This window comes from Sturnira hondurensis, unplaced genomic scaffold (genome assembly GCF_014824575.4).
Source record: "Sturnira hondurensis isolate 20B ecotype Veracruz unplaced genomic scaffold, ASM1482457v3 Scaffold0014384, whole genome shotgun sequence".
NCBI lineage: Eukaryota > Metazoa > Chordata > Mammalia > Chiroptera > Phyllostomidae > Sturnira > Sturnira hondurensis.
This window is the reverse complement of record NW_028087015.1, coordinates 27,667,070-27,684,384: the sequence shown is the minus strand read 5'-3', so window position 1 is coordinate 27,684,384 and position 17,315 is coordinate 27,667,070. Positions and strand designations below refer to the sequence as shown.

At 43.3% G+C, this 17,315-nt stretch overlaps 1 pseudogene; it reads right to left on the bottom strand.

Annotated features, from left to right (window-relative positions):
• Positions 1 to 4,868: 4,868 nt before the first annotated feature.
• LOC118998859 (RNA-binding protein FUS-like) lies at positions 4,869 to 17,194 on the bottom strand (annotated as a pseudogene).
• Between the last annotated feature and the right edge of the window lie 121 nt (positions 17,195 to 17,315).

Here is a 17,315-nt window from a genome sequence, read left to right as displayed (position 1 = left end):
AGCAGCACCCGTAGATTATTCATCTATGACTAGGGCAGGTGCGGGGATGGAGCCAGGTTTTGTGGGGACTAGAACTCATTGAATGCACAGAGCCCTCTTTAAGAAAGAGTTAAAACACCGCACACATGACTGCAGCACTCCGAAGAAACCTGGGCTGCGGGCTGCAGAAATCACAAATATCGAGTGCCTGTGGTTACTCCCCAAGAGGGGAAGTGAAACCAAAGGAAAACTGAAGTGGGAAGAGGCTGTGGTCTTAAATGACTGTGATTGAAATGTCTTTCCTTTGCACATTTTATAAGAACATTTGACCATGTAAACAAATGGTTAGGGCCTCTCCTAAGACTTTGGAGGGAACTCATACAAGTGAGGGGCGCTGAAACTTAATCACCATTAGTTTCATGGAAGGAGCAGTCTCTTTTTTTAAAAGATGGGGGCACCTGTGGTAACTGTAGGAAGAGACAGTTCCTGCAAAAAGGAAGGTGCTGGGAAGACAAAATGAGAGGTGACCACCACATCTTGGTCCCTGCAGCAGTCACCCGCAGTTGCGGCTTCCTGAAGAACACTTTTGTACAGCACCAGACCTTCTGCCTCATACCCCCAGGTGCTGTTCAATTCTGATGCGCTGCACCAGACTTCAGGGGGGCTACCCTGACCTCTTAGGCCCAGACCAGAGCAAGCCTTCGTGGCCTGCACCCTCCCTCTTTCCACAGGTGCCATCCCATCTGGCATCGCCTGTGGTCCTCTGGTGTGAGAAGGTTCTTTCTCCTAAGCACAGAGGTGCCTTGAGCTTCTCTCAGACCCACAGGAGTCAGAGACGAGAGTTAGGCAGAGCAGTTCAAAAGGGGGTGGGTCGAACTCAGTGAAAGTACACAAGATTTTGCATTAGATACTTAGTAGGTACTATTACTAGATTGCTTACTACATACTTATTAGAGACTATTATTTATCCTTGCAAATAAACAAAATGCTCACATAATGAGAAGAACTGACACTCTTTTCCTCTTTTCTTTTTTACATGTATTTTATTGATTATGCCATTACAGTTGTCCTATTCCCCCTTCATTCCCCTCCACCTTGCATACCCCCATCATTCCCCCCTTTAGTTTATGTCCACGTGTCTCAAGTTCTTTAGATTCTGTATTTCCCATACTATTCTTGCCCTCCCCCCTATCTATTTTCTACCTACCATCTATGCTACTTATTCTCTGTACCTTCTCCCCCTCCCAGGCAAGAAGGGGCTGGAAAGAAGTATTCCAAGTCATGAAATCCAAAGACCTACATCCAAGATTGCTCTATCCAGCAAAGCTTTCATTTAGAATGGAAGGGCAGATAAAGTGCTTCTCAGATAAGGTCAAGTTCAAGGAGTTCATCATCACCAAGCCCTTACTATATGAAATGTTAAAGGGACTTAGCTAAGAAAAAGAAGATGATCAAAACTATGGAATGTAAAATGACAACAAACTCACAACTATCAATGACTGAACCTAAAAAAATAAAAATAAAACAAACAAATAAAACAGGAACAGAATCACAGAAATAGGGACCTCATGGAGGGTTATTAGTGGGGAGAATGGGGGAAAAGGTACAGGGAATAAGAAGCATAAATAGTAGGTACAAAATAGATGGGGGAAAGTTAAAATAGTATAGAAAATGGAGAAGCCAAAGAACTTATATGTATGACTCAGGGACATGAACTAAGGGGGGGAGAATGTTGGTGGGAGGGGTGGTGCAGGCAGAGGGGAATAAAGGGGAGAAAAAATGGGACAAACTGTAATAGCATAATCAATAAAATATACTTAAAAATTAAAAGAAATTATTAGCCCTGGCTGGCGTAGCTCAGTGGATTGAGCAGAGGCCTGTGAACCAGAGGATCACGGTTCAATTCCCAGTCAGGGCACATGCCTGGGTTGCAGGCTAATTCCCTGCAGGCCAACTCCCAGCAGGGGATGCGCGAAAGGCAACCGTACATTGATGTTTCTCTCCCTCTCTCCTCCCCCTCTAAAGATAAATAAATAAAATCTTAAAAAAAAAAAGAAATTATTGAGCTCTGGTTCTGTGTGATGAATACAAAGATAAGTAAAGCATAGTTCCTATCTTTGAGAAGCTGATCCTTACCAGGATACATGATGTTTGCATAAATAAAGATAATAGAAAGTATACATGTTGCATGTCACGAATGAGTTTGGGTAATTTTCAAAGAGATTTAAAGAGGGGAAGGTTCATATTCCATTCTGGGGAGAAGTCAAGATGCCAGATGACAGCTGGTGAAGAATATAGCAAATGGAGGGGGAGAGAATAGTAGGAGCTAAGAATGAGGCAGAAAAAACATAGACTATTTATTAGGAAAGGTCAGCAGTCTAGTGTGATTTAAAAATACAACATCATAACTTGATATAAAGTTAGAGAGTAAAATTGGGCCCACATCTTGGAGGGTCTTAAAAATCCAGGTGAAGATTTTACATGTCACTTCATAAGTTATTAGAAAAACTATCAGAAGTTTTGAGTGGGAGAATATGATAAAAATCACTATCACAGAGAATAATCTGACAGTTGTGCTTGAAATGGATGGAAGCAGGGAGAGATCAAAGATCGCTGGGAAGTAATGGGAATCAAATTGGGCTAGTGGTAGTAGAAATAAAGAAAAAGGGAATAGATGGGAGCGATACTTCAGAGGCAGAATCCACAAGACTGTCATTGATTAAACATGAGAGAGGAGGGGGAGACACCACTGTGGTTTCAAGCTCAGGTGACTCTGAGGTGACGCCTTTCAGAGAAACAAGGTGTCAGGAGGGATCAAGTCCGGGGCTGGTTTAGACAGGGTAAGTGCGAGGTCCTCATCTGGTGGCGTTCATCTGGCAGCTAAAATTTCAGTCTGTACAGTGGGAAAGAAGCCCACATATAAATTTAAAAAGGAGTTTCCTGAGCTTCATAACTCAAAGTATGATTGTATTACACACTTCAAGTATTGGACATTAGAAGGAGGAGGGGAGCATGCGATTGTGAGGGCTGTGAGGCAAGAGGTACACAGGCATGGGGAAATTAACCCCCCGGTGGTTGGGGCCTGGAAAGACAGGTCACGGCAGGAGGAAAGAGCCGAGTTAGGAAAACACTGCAAAGTGTTGTAAAGGAAAAGTGGACTCCAGTGGGGCGTTCTCACAGGCCTGTGGGGCACCACGCTGTGCAGGAACGTGGGCTTTGTCCACTGCACTTTCTCTCTCTCTCACCTTCTCTTGCTGTTTTATCAAGATGATCTACAAGGCCTCTTGTAAATCTAAATTTCATTATTATAATGTCCTTTCTCACCAAAAGTTATTTTTGGGTTTAGGAAGATTCTTTTTGCTCCTAGGAACGCACCATTCAGAGATGCTTTACAGAATTTTAACTTTACAAGCAGCTATTCTGGGTAAGAAAATTGGTGGAAGATGATTACAGTAAATAACTTTCTTAAACATTTTTAGAGTTTAAGGAGTTAGCTTTTAAAAATGGTCTCTGTGTTCCTGTCAGGGTTCTCAAGGCTTTGGAGGTTCGATTATATTTGAAGCCAAAACATCAGAAACACTTACTGGCTGAGACAGGCTTGACTGGTAAGTGTTCTGTTGTGCACTGTGAACCGGAGGTAGCCCAGAGTGCACACCAAGCCCCTGTGTGATGCAGGTACTGGGGCGGGGACCAACGGCCTGTATAACCGAATTCCTTCCACTAGGGTTTCTCAGTGGGGTGCTATTGGCATTCTGTGTGGGACCATTCCTTATTGTGTAGAACAGTCCCCCACACTTTGGCACTTGAAATTTCTGGCTCTTGTCTACTACTGGGCAGTAGTGGGCTCTTTTGTCCACTAAATGCCAGTAATGTTCCCCATTATTGCGGCAACCGAAACACAGCACCACACATTTCTAGCAAAACCACCCCTGCTGTTGCTAGCTGACAACGTACTTGTAAAGTTCAGTTGCATTTCCCCATTCTGTGCTCTTTCTCCCTTCTCTGTGCAATCCTCGCTAGCCTTCCCTGGTAGGCGTGCTTGCTCTCCCTGTAAAGTCCTGCTCTTGAGCTTTTATTGACACCACAGTGTGATAACTTAATAGCACAAATTTAAACTGGTCCCTCTTCCGTGGTATTTCCATTTTCACAGGCATCAAAGCCAGAAGTGCAAGGAAGGCTCTGTTAACAGAATTTTGTTTTAACAGCTTTTTTTTTTGAGGTATAATTTACACACAATAAACTGCACTATTTAAAGCACACAACTTGATACACTTTTTTTTCATATGTGTACACCAATGAAACCATCACCACAACCAACCTCTTACATCACCTCCTTCCTGCACCACAACCTGGAAGCTTTTTTAAGTCAGTAACCCAGGGCAACTGTTAGCTCTCACCTTTTCCCCCACCTCTCAGAGCTCAACTTTCTTAAGCTGTGTGATGTTCAGTGTCTTGAAAAAAGCTGTTTTTTTTCTTATATTTTCCTGGTTCTTGGTTGTTTCAGGTGGGAGGTATATCTAGTCTTTATTCATCTAAGGCTGAACTAGATGAAATCTAGTAGAATTTCAAGCTTATACCAGTATATATGGAAAAGGACTTGGACGGGTATCAGATCCTCGTTGGGACCAGTGATGGTTCCAGAATTTCCATAAAAGAGATTCCATAAAAGGCAGTAGCAAAAGGAGGGACCGGGGGGTTCCTCTATTTAGAATGCACGCTTATTCCAAATGCAACCCTGCTCATTCAGAGTGGCTTCCAGCTCTCTCTCCTTTGGGAGGCGCAAAGCACTATTATGTTATGTGGTGTGTGTGTGTAGAGTGTGTAATATATATTTCTATACATTTGTGCTGGCTTGCTCGGGTGCGGGTGGGTGGCTGTTACTGGAGGTCCTAGGGAGTGAGGGGCGCGAAAGCCCCCGCCCCTAGGCCTGCCTTTGGAAGCCTGCTGTTTCGGGCCAATTCAACTCTCCAACTCCAGCTCCAGACTACGATGACGAAGGTAACCCTGAAGCTCAGAAGGACTCCAGTGATCAGAGAGTCACGTAGGCCTACTCTGTTGCCTTTTAGAAAAAGATAAAACCACAGCACTTTTAGAAAACTTTCTTAGCCAAGTTAAGTACCCGAAACAAGGTTAGAGAGTCAGTTCAGTAGGAGAGCTCATTTCCCCAAGGGCTCCTGCTGTTTGAGGTTAGACTGGCTGTGGGGCTCGGACCTGTTTGAAGGAGCCAGAATCTGGGACACAGTTGCTGCTTCCTGTTGTATTATTACTGCTTTGAGATTAGTCTGTGCTCTTAACAACGTGCCGGCTGGCTATGTGAGGAGACAGCCCAAAACATCTGGAGTGTGGGAATAAAGCCAGCCTGGAATGATGGCAAAAATTCATGTTGTTTTCCAAGCCTGGCCTTGTATCACAAGGCTCGTGGAGCGTTCAGACTCCTGAGCTCTACCCTGGAGTGCTAACCCTAAGCTTTCGGATGGGACTCAGTAATCTGGTTTGGTAGCTCCCTAGGTGCTTCTGTTGGCGAGCTAGCAAGGTTTGGGAATTCCTGGGCTAGGCAGTCAGTCTACTCCTGGAGTACAGAGACTCCTGAGTTCTACACCCACAGCATATCTCTAATCCATCAACTTTTTTCTGTTCTCCCCTGTCAACATCCCAGCACAAGCCACTGTCATCTCTCACCCAGGCTAGCCACACTTCTAACTATCCTCCCCTCCTCCATTCTCCGTACCTGCTGTGAACTGAATGTTTGTGTCCCTCCCAGATTCATATGCTGAAATTCTCACCCACCAGAGTGATGGCATTAGGGGGTGGGGCTTTGGGGAGGTACTTTAATCAGGAGGGTGGGACCCTCACTGAATGGCATTAGTGCCTTATAAAAGAGGTTCCTGAGAGCTCACTCGCCCCTTCCATCATGTGAGGACACACTGAAAAGGCACTGACTATGAGCCAGGAAGGGGGTCCTCACCAGAAGGCAACCATAGCACCCTGATCTTGGACTTCCCGGCCTCTACAACTGTGAGCAATACATTTTCTATTGTTTATAAGCCACCTAGTCTGTACTCAGCATTTTGTTACAGCAGCTCTCACAGGCTAGCACAGTGTCTCTCTGCCCTCTCCTGAATCCATTATCCATTCTAAAGCCAAAGTGCTAAAAATCTTCCAAGGGTATCACACAGCACAGAAAATAAAACTTTTTCCCGGCCGAGACAACCCTTTACTTCCGTGTTGGCCTCGACAGCCCTGCCAGATGTGGCCTTTGCTCACCCCTCCAGTCACTTCGCCCCTTGCTCACCACACTGGCTAGAGCCCCTCAAGCTTTTCCCAGCTCAGGGCCTTCGCACTTCATTTCCTCTCTTAACATGGCTCGCTCTTTGTCATTCTTCAGGCTTTTGCTTTAGTGCCCACATTTCAGAGAGGTCTTGCCTGACCATCCAGTCTACAGCATGCCACTCTCCAACAGGTTTCTTTGGCACTTTCATGAACTATAATTACACGTTTATTGCTTATTGTCTGTCTGCCCACTAGGATGTAAGCTACACGAGGGCAGGGATTTTGGTATTCTTGCACACCGATATATTTCTCGTGCCTGCCTCAGTTCCTGGTACATGGCCAGAGCTTAATATTTGTTGAATGATTCACCGGGTTCTTTACAACCTAGCCTGACTTGCATTGTATAGTCTTTGGGGAGCACAATTTGATCTAAATCCATGCAATAACAGACCATGTTTTCATTGTTGCCAAGTGCTGCGAATTATTGGCTTCTGGAAGGAGGGATGTCTGTCTTGCCGTTACAGGCCACTAAGTAGAGTTCCCAGCATGGCCTCCGTAACTGGAAGCACTGAGGTTAGGGCGTTGCTGGTGATAGCCATCCACATGCTCTTGGACTCAGTACTCTTTATTGCATGCTTTGACTTAAAATACCATATAATTTGACATATAAATTTTCTAGAGAACTCTGATAGTCTCATTCTTTTCTTTCTACTTAGAAACATAAAAGAGATGGCTAATTGACTTTTACAGTAATTGTTTTAGGTTATTGTGGAAGAAGTTTTAGGTTAAAAAGGGAATTTTTGGGATTATTGGGGGCAACTCATGTAATTCAACAGATGTGTATACATGGGTGGGCAAAAGTAAGTTTACAGTTGTTCATATGGAAAAATATTTAACGTAAGAATAAATAATAATAGAAGAATAAACTCTCTGTTTTGCACACTTGCAACTGTAAACCTCCTTTTGCCCACTCCTGCAGATACAGACATAAATACAGACACAAATGTAGATGGGTCTCTCTGTCTGTTTATCTGATCTGTCATGTTCTCCTTGCTGGGCTCTGTGTTTGATTTTAGAGAGTTGATGGTGAGCAAAATCAGCAAGTTAGAAACTGCAGAACAGGAATGTGGGAGTGGTAAGAATGAAGCTGGGATTAGGCATAGCCTGAACTTTGTTTCCTCTGATGTCTGTGGACCAGCTTCATCTTCTCTACTGACTACAATGTGCTCCCTGGGACAGCAGGTGAAGTCGCCCACTGTCTTTAGTTCACTTTTTACAGTTCCCACCACCATGAAGGCTAACTCACACACTTTCTTGGACCAAATTGAAAAATCCTGGGGAAGTCTCTGATGCTCAGCTTGAATAAATGACTCACTGGTGAAAAATATCCACCATAGCCAAGAGGTTAGGGTCTTTAAAAACATGGCGGCCTTTGTATTCTTTATATGTGGGTGGGAGGACTAATTTCCAAAAAAAGGGGTGAACCTGGCTGGTATAGCTCAGTGGATTGAATGCAGGCCTGTGAACCAGAGGATCGCAGTTCGATTCCCAGTCAGAGCACATGCCTGGGTTGCAGGTCAGTTCCCGGCAGGGGACACATGAGAGGCAACCATACATTGATATTTCTCTCCCTCTCTCCTTCCCTTCTCCTCTAAAGATAAATAAATAAAATCTTTTAAAAAAAGGGGTGAGAAGGGAGCTAGGCCTACTACCCCACAGTCTTCTAGCACTGACATTTCCATAATTAAACATCTTAGCCAAAAATGTAACAAAAAGCATGCTAGGATAGAAAACACTAAATAAAGGACTAAAAAGTGTTATCTCGCATAGAACTTTGAAACAACTTGGAGGTATGAAGTTTTACGCCTAACTATGAAAAGCTGCAAGTCATAAAAAAGATGTAGTCATCTTGGAACATCAGAATTTTAATTATTTTTCAGGGTAATAGTAAACAGCCTTTTTCTACTAAAGGGATAGAAAACAGACTAGTGATCTCTGATAATGAGATTCTCTACAGGTTTCTCTACATTTAAGTGTAGCTCTTTACTAGCAGATATTCACATGCATTTTACAAGAGAAATCAGGTAAATATCTCACCAAAATGTTCTTCTAGTAAAAGTATATAGTGACCTACCTAAGAGTTCCCCAAAGCTGGGGGAAAAGAGATTGTGTATGGCTGGCAAGTGTAAAAAGGAATAGAGGAAGATCAAGGTAAACAGAATACTTTTATAGTGCTGGTGCAGAGTAAGACATATACATTTAACTGAACTTCATCTTGAGACAGAGAGGTCTGATCAGATCGCTGGGGAGAAGCAGGGAGGGGCTGAAGGAGGAGGCAGTGGCAAACAGTCTCGGATGGGATTGGCTGAGAAAACTGAATGCCCCCGGAGCACACAGAATCGTGGACAAGAAGATCGGAAGTAAGAGGAGGGCTCTGGGGCAGCTGGCTCAGGCTCTCTGGCTTTCTTCCTCGAGGATCCCTGGGTGACCATGCTGCAGGGGCCTGCGTTTCCCAATGGAAGGTATTTTGTAGGGGAAGGAACTGTGGGCACAGCCTAGGATTCGGCTGGCCTGGCAGAGGGTGCCAATTATTCTACTCTGCGTGTTCTAGAGGGGACCACCTCTGAGGCAGAAACCTGCCATTCTTCCAAAACTGTGGAGCTTTTGAATAAAGACTCCGTTCCCTTATCACCAAACCATGGCCTCTAGAATTTTGCCTAGAAGGTGGTGGTGGGTAGCGGGACCCCAATTGCTCAGTCCGGAACTGCTAGGCCCATACCCTCTAGGGTGGATTTCGGTCTGCTTCCATCTATCCACAGCCTCGACTGATAGATTTAGCTAATGAACATTTAAAAGCAGATTTTCTAATCACAGGGTATGGCACGTAGAGGAATGAGTTTCTAGAGAAACTCAACTGCTTAATGAGCAGAAGTAGAGCTGACCAGCTTGGCATCCTTATGCAATAAGAATGTATTACAATTAATTGTACATCATTAGCAAAACAGAAGGGAAAAAAAACAAACAAGAAGATGAGCTTTAGATTTTTTTCTAAGAAGAAGCATTTCTTGGTAGAAAGTAGAAAAGGGGAGTTGTGTTATTCCTCTCTGCGTAATAGATAAACATACAGGCTTTGTAGTCACATTGGCCGCCTTCGAATCCTGTCTCAGCCTTGGGCTATTTAATCTCCCCAGGCTTTCCTTCTCATGGGTCGGATGGGGTAGGAACAGTGCCTCTCCCACAGGGATGGTATGTAAGGGCTAAATAATGCAAGCGCTTAAATAAAGTGCTTCGCCTGTGTGTGGCACTCAGCGAGTCCTTACCAAGACGTAGCTCTTTTGCTACTGCTGGTTACCAGGAAGTCAGTCACTGAGCAATAATCTATTTGACATCCTCAGAATCCTTGCTCAATCCTTGGGACAGAATGACCTTCCTCTGTTCTAAACTTACTAATAACACTATCGTTCTTAAAAACTGTAAATATTGCGGTGCAATAACGTGGCATGAGGTACCATCTGTATTAGTTTTCTAAGAATTTCTTGCGCATTAGTTCCGTTGGAAGACCGAGCCCTGTGTTTATGCGACAGACATGAGTGTGAGTAACTGGAACCCAGAATGGTCAGACACTCAAGAAAAATGACTCCAGGCCTCCAACAACTGTTCGTAAGATAAGCTCGTCTTGGCAGTTCTCGAAATGGATTCTGGACACATTAAATAGATATATTTTCTTGCGTACAACTTGTTCATAGTTTGCCATTATTAGGAAAGTTTCATTATTGATTACACATTTATAAAAATACAAAAAATACTTATTGAGCATGGGGGGAGCGTTCATATTCACCCTTCTCCTCACTCCCTTCCACCCTTCTATTCCTCCCGTCCCCTTTCTTTCTTCCCTTTTCATTTCCCTGGGATAGGAGCAAAATTGCTCTGTACATTTTATATGCTAATCCACTTGTTGGTTTTAGATATTAAAAGAATCTCCTTCCACTCTGTTAGCTACCTATTACTTTTGTCTGTGTGGTGCCTCTTACCAAACAGATTTTTAATTTGGGGGTAATAAGATCAAGGTTTTGATTTTGGTCAAGATGGAGTGAGCACACTTTACCCCACCTCTCCCCCTGAAGGTAAAAATCCTGAATAGAATGCATATTACAGTTGATTGCCTAACTGAAAATATAAAAATGAAAAAAATCAACATTCTCCAGAGAATTTAAACAAGGCCTAGAGTCAACAACAGCTATAAATTTTCCTCTAAAATGTTTTAGCCAACTCACGTGTATTTCAGCATGTGTTGTCATTCAGTTCTGAGTATCTCTGAAAGGTTTTTATTATTTTCATTAGTCTGATTGTGATGTGGCTGGTATGGGATTCTTTGAGTTTCTCTTGTTTGGGATTCACTGAATTTCTAGAAAATGGAAGTTTATGTCTTTTTGCCAAATTTGGAGAGTTGTTAGCCATTATTTCTTAAAATATTTTTATGTACTACACTGTTTCTCCTCATTCTAGGACATTGAATACATGAATATTAGATGTTTTCATATTGTCACATAGTCTCCTGATAGTCTGTTCATTTTTTCTTCAGTTTTATTCTCTATGTTTTTCAGACTGCATAATTTCTATTCATCTGTCCTCAAATTCAGTGGTTCTTTTCCATTGTCATCTCCATTCTGCTTACTGAGACCATTTAGTGACTTGAAAAATTTTTGGTTATAGTAATGTATTTTTCCCTCCTAAAATCTCCATTCGGACCCTGTTTATATCTTCTGTTTCTCTGCTGAGACTTTCTATCTTTCTATTTGTTTCAAAGGGGTTCCCTCATATTTGTTCAAGCATGATGGTTACCTTAAGTCTTTGATAATCCCAGGTCTTTGTTACCTTAGTATTGGTATCTATTAATTGTCCTTTTTGTTTTTATCCTCACCGGAGGTGACTTTTTTCATTGCTCTTTTAGAGAAAGAGGAATGGAGAGAAAGAAACATTGATGTGAGAGAGAAGCATCCATTGGTTGCCTCCCATACATATCCAGACCCGAGATCACACACAGCTGGACCAGGGGCCGCTCAGGCTGGGACTGGGGACCAAACCTGCAGCCTAGGCACCTGCCCTGCCTGGGAATTGAACTTGCAGGCTTTCAGTTATGGGATGCTGCTCCAGCCAACTGAGCCCACCACCAGGGCTTTATTGTCTTTTTCTTCATAAGATACTGAGATTTTTCTGGCTCTTCAGATGTCAAGAAAGTTTAAAATGCACATGGGACATTTGAGTATTACTTTATGTGACTCTGTGTCACATGACCATGAAGAGTTTGGTACTGGTCTCTGTGAGCCCTTTGGTGATGCTTAGATATCTAAGAATTATTTTCTGACTTTGAATTCTCCCATAGAGAGTTACTTCTATGTTACCACTTCTGCTTAAGTAGTATCTTCATGGGGAATTTTTTCATTAGGAGAGCTCAAATTCTAGATCTTGAGATCTAGGTCATTATGACTTCTTACGAATCATTGTTCTCTATTCTGCTGTTTTCTTATATTTTAACATATTAATCTGATTATCTACTTCAACCTGATAGGTTTTTAGCTCTCCGTGAAACAAAATTCTCCATTTTCATATTTAGTGAACTTCTTTCTTATCCTTTTTAAGAATTTCTTAAATAATGCCTTTTTTCTAATTCATTTTTCTTGATGAGGCAATATGCTAGCATGTATATACTTCTCATTCTTAGCTGAACTTGTACCTGTTTTTTCTGAAACTGTTCAATTCTGCATTTTTGGGCTGTGACTCTTACCCTGATGTATATAGCCTCAAGGACTGTGTCTGTCTTTGATGCAGAGGAGAAAGGGAGAAAAATGGTGCATACTTTTGATTTTGGAGTTTTCTTTCCCATTTCTCTCATCTTTTTCTCCTTTGTGGCTTTTTCCCCCTCTAGAGATGCATAATCAGCTCATTAGAAAAACACTTCATGTTTAGCAACTCAGTTCTATAAATGTGAAGTTGGCACATGCAAATTCAAGGTTCTAGAATTCCTGCCTTGTTAAGAACTACTCTTTAATCAGACTGGTAATGGAGGGTACTATTGAATTTCAAATGAAGGGCACAGTTTGGTTTTAGGTCTTGGCTTGCTTAACTAGTGAGGCTATAAATGGCCATGGCGTTTTCTTTTATGCTACCACAAGGCAATTCTTTTTAGAAACTCTTTTAAAATCTCCAACACAATAGATTTTTCCCACAACTGAGTAAATAACAGTCCATTTAAGTGAGACTTTCTGTAACCACCTGAAATCATTTTGCTGATTTGTCATATGAAACATGCTGTGCCTACCATGAACATTGTAATGTTATTTTCATAATATTATCTCACATAATCTACACACTGGTTATTTAATTCTCTTCAATTTCCATGGAGAGATTTTAGAAAATATTATCTTCTACTTTCTAAGAAGGGGAAAAAGGGTCACTTTAAAGAGGATTGTAGTATGTGTCATCTGTTTCAGACTAGACGTATTCATTTAACTGAAAATCCTAGTGTAAACCTCTTATGTCCTTAGATACCTTTATAACACTGTTACATAATAGAATCCTATGAAGAAACAGGCTAATGTAAGATAACTATGGTTGCTAAAGGGGGGGAATTTGACCGGCCTGTGTGTGTGGGTGCACCTGTGCTCATGCACAATCAGTGGGTGGGGGAGCTGATGACTGGCACTCAGCGCAGTTCATAGCACTATACAGATAATGAGAGAATTTTACACCTGTTTAAAATTAATTTAGGAACTAATAAAAACTAAGTGGCTTTCCACTTTCCTGGCAGTTACAATCTTGTGAGAGAGGCAAAGATACTTTCATACAAAATGATAAACCAGCAATTTCAGGCAATATAGGGTAATAACAGCTGGCACTTACTGAGTGTTTCCAGCGTTACAGGCACATTGCATGTATATTTTCTCATTGAATTCTCACAGAAACTGTATGAGGTTGGTGCTGTTATTGTTTCTATTTTAAAATTAGGAAGTTGAGGTTTAGGTCTCCCAAAGTCACATAACCACTAAGTGGCACCGCTGGGTGTGGAATTTAGATCTAGTCGTGCCCTGCAACTTCTAGGCCTCTCCCACTGCTTCCTTGTGCTGCTGAGTAGAATCGGGTGGTGGTGAGCTGGAGAGAACAGGGATGGTGAAAGGTTGATGCCGAAAAAGTACTGAGGCTTTGGGGATGCTATTGGCAATATCGGAAGAGTATTAGCAACAGATGAATCAAAACACCATTAAGAAATCGCTTCGTATCGCCATATGAATTGTTTTCTCTTTATAGGCTCCATTGGAAATGCACAATGAAGGTAGTGAAATCAGGTTTCGGAACTAGAATGAAAAATCCTTTCAATGGGAATACTGGGCCTTGCGAAGGACGGGCACAATACTTTAGGTATAGAAAGTGTTTCTTTAAATGACTTTGCCTAGAATTTTATTTCTGAAAACAGAAAAGTATATTGCAGAATTGTGCCATAAATCCCCTAGGTCAGTGAGCACGCAAGTGAGATTAAATTACTCCCTTCTCTTAACAAGTTTCCCTTTTATGGGAAAACATTCACTTTCAGAGTCTTAAACTGCTCCAGTTGGGCCACTGGTTTCTCTGCATTCCTTCCTGTTACATCCTGAGTATCATGGTTAATGCTAATTTCTGCCCCACGGGAAGCACCAACGGAGCAGCACACTGTCCAGGGATCCAGCTCTCTGTCCCCCTTCAGGCCCGTCCGTTCCTGGCCAAAGTACCTTTCGACCCGTAGCCACCCCCTCCAGGAGGAGCTGTCCATCCACACCAGCCACGGGCAAGGCTGTCAGCGTGCCATCTTGCGCAACACAAAAGAACCCCAGGGACTTTCAGATCACAAAGACTTTCTAAGTGAAATCCCTTTCAAGTGCAATGGGAACGGAAGTGAGTTTTACTTAGGAAATTCCTCCCTGACGTCCCCTTTGCAAAGCAACCCAAACCTAGAGAAAAAAGAATCAGAACTTCATTTGTACATTATTTCCACACCGTCATCCATATTTCTGCACTTAAAAAGCTCATGGAACAATTATAGTAAGCTGTCCTTGTAAAGTTCACCTTGACTTGAGTATTGTTTTTTAGGGTAGCCTCCCCTGCTCTGTCTTCCCATTTTGGAAATTTAGCCTTGGAATTTAATAATACTGTGAAAGACAAAATGCCCTACACAATTAAGGAGGTGATTCTATTCAGTTACTGCAACAGGGAAGATGCTCATTGATGAGAAGTGTCTGCCCACAGAGAAGGAGACGGTCCTGGGTTTCACAGAGCAGGCAAACAAGGGAGTCACCAGTGAGTCCCAGGAGAGTCACCAGGAAGGAGACGGGTCTTCCCTTGGGGTATCTGTGAGCAGGGTGAGCTTGTGCAGTTAACTGGGGTGATTTCTCAACCATTTCTGCTTTCAGAGAGCACAGAGCTCAGATAAAGTTCAACGTTGTCAATACGGTTCCGTGTTTTTTAGCTGTGCTACTGAAAGTAGGTTGATGGGAGTCACTGCTACAGGATCAGATAATTGTACAGAAACCCCCTAGTCTATGTCCCTTTTAAATGAGGAAACTACAGCACAACTATTGTAAGTGACTTACTCAAGTTGAGGGGCATAGTCAGAACTCCCGTGTAGGAGTCTTGTTTATTCCAGCAGGCTCAGTTTCAAAATAAGTAATTTATTCAAAAGGTAATAGGATCCTTTTCAGTTATTTTTAGTGATACATAGTTTTTATTATCAATCTTTTAACATAAGAATGTTAAGAAATATCAAAGGCTGTTTTCACTCTGAAGAAGCTAGGAAGCAGGGTCTTTTTTATAAATGGCTAAAAATTGTGGAAGATTGTAAGACAATTCTATTTTTTTCTCACTGCGCAGTTGGAATGTTTAATGTTTAAATTAAATGTTAAATATTTAAAATTTCTCTCTAAAATTTTAAACAGCTTTCTCCAAATTAAGAGTGAATCACAGAACGCAAACCCTGTCTATTAAAAGAAGGCTTCACATGTCCTAACAGAAAAAACAAAACTTAATTGACTTTAAAAAATGTATCTAAATATTTCAAAATAACTGTTTGTACTTCCCTGAACTGTCTAACTCTAAGTTTTAAGCACAGCTTTTCAATTCTGCAGCAGAGGCGTGGTTGGGCAAGTGAGGAAGACCCCTCATAGTGCTGCTGATAATAAAAACTATAACAATAACTAACACATACTGTTATTATCCAGTAGGAAATGTCTGATGTGTTCTTTTTCTTTTGTTTTCTTTCTTTTCTTAACTAAAATGATGGTTTTTAATGGAAAACAGATATATGGTCACAATTACATAGTCCAGTGCAGAAAACCTATGTATGATCAGGAACTGAAAGGTCACAAAATAATGGGGGGCAACACTGGGTACAAAAGAAAAGCTGTTGTGGAACCTTAGGAGGCAGGCTAACATGGCCTCCCCCCCATTCCCATTTGTGGTCACCCATCTTGCCAGGCCCAAAGCCACCTCTGTCCTCGCCACCCCGGGCCCCTCAGAAACCCCCACGGTCCCTGCCTCAGCCTCAGTAGCTACCCCAACCATAGCCCCCTCTGCCACCATGATGATCATCGCCTTAGTTACCTGCACATTTGAGAGCCTCCCAGTGCCCTTCCTGGGCCATCTGGTTGAGGGGCCTTCCACTGGTTGCATTCATTCCTTCAAGGGAAGTTCATGTTCTCACATGCAGGATTAGGACACATCCAGTCCCCAGCTTGCTGCGGTCCCCCCCGACCACCACTTCCATTGGGGAGTCCTCCCTAGACGCCACCACCTCCACAGCCTCCATGGCCCATGGGCTCTCCTTGCCCTCAGCCTCCACGACCATTGCCACTGCCCGATTGGAATCTGCTCGCCAACTAGCAAATACGGCTTTGATAGGATTGCCAGATAATTCTTTATCATCAAACCAGTCAATAGCTGCGTTAGCAGAAGGTGAGTCGCCAAAGGATACCGCGGCCTCTCCCTTCAGCTTGCCTGTTTCCCTGTCTGTGTACAATGAATCTCGGGCTGTCCTATTTTCGTGTTTGTCTTAATGATACCAACCTGCTTGGTGCAACCAGCCACAGGCTCAATTGTAATGTTCTCGCCCAGGCCTTTCATGAAGATGATGTTGTTGGAATTATACTGTTCGCAGTCATGTCAGGATTCTTGCTCCCAAGGGCCACCAATTACATTGAAGCCACTACCATCCCTTCCACCCATGCCACCTCTGCCTCCACGGCCACCTCCACGATCTCTGGGTTCATAGCCACCACCACTGCGCGATTGTAATCACCATCATAGCCCTGGCCTCATCCCCCACGTTCCTGCTGGCCACCCCTGTAGCCACTGTCACTACCACCACTGGGTCGTGATTGCTGTAACCACCGCTACTGCTGCCACCACTCACTGGGGACTGATCTTGGCCACAGTAACCTCCACCGCCCCATCTGCCACCTCCACTGCTGCTGCTGTTCCTGCTCTGCTGTCCACAGCCCTGAGAAGGACTGCAGGAGCTTTGCCCCTGTCTGCAGCTATGCTGCTGTCCACCACAGCCAGGCGGCTGCACTGAGAACTGCTGCTGTATCTTCCTGAGGTGCTGCTAGGAGCGGGCTGCTGGCCACAGACAGCCAGGGTAGGACTGCTGCCCACAAGACGACTGAGAACTCGGGTCACCGCCACGGCCAGCGGTTGAGCTCTATCCTCCGGAGCGGACTGAGTGGCATAGCTGCTCGGGGTCTGTACATAAGAACCATTGTAGGTGCTCTGGCCACAGCCTGAGGTTCCCCCGACTGGCTGTAGCCACCATAACTCTGCTGTCCACAGGGCTGACTGCTCTGCTGGGTACAACGCTGCCCAGGTCGGGTGGGGTAGGCCCCTAGCTGTGGGTTGCTTGTTGGGTATAGTCATTTGAGGCCATGTTGGCACACACACCTGACGCTTTCCGTATAATAACTCATTTGATCTGCACAGCAACCCAGTGAGGTAAGACTGCTGTTCTCCTTTTATAGATAAGGACATTGAGGCACAGAGAAATTAAA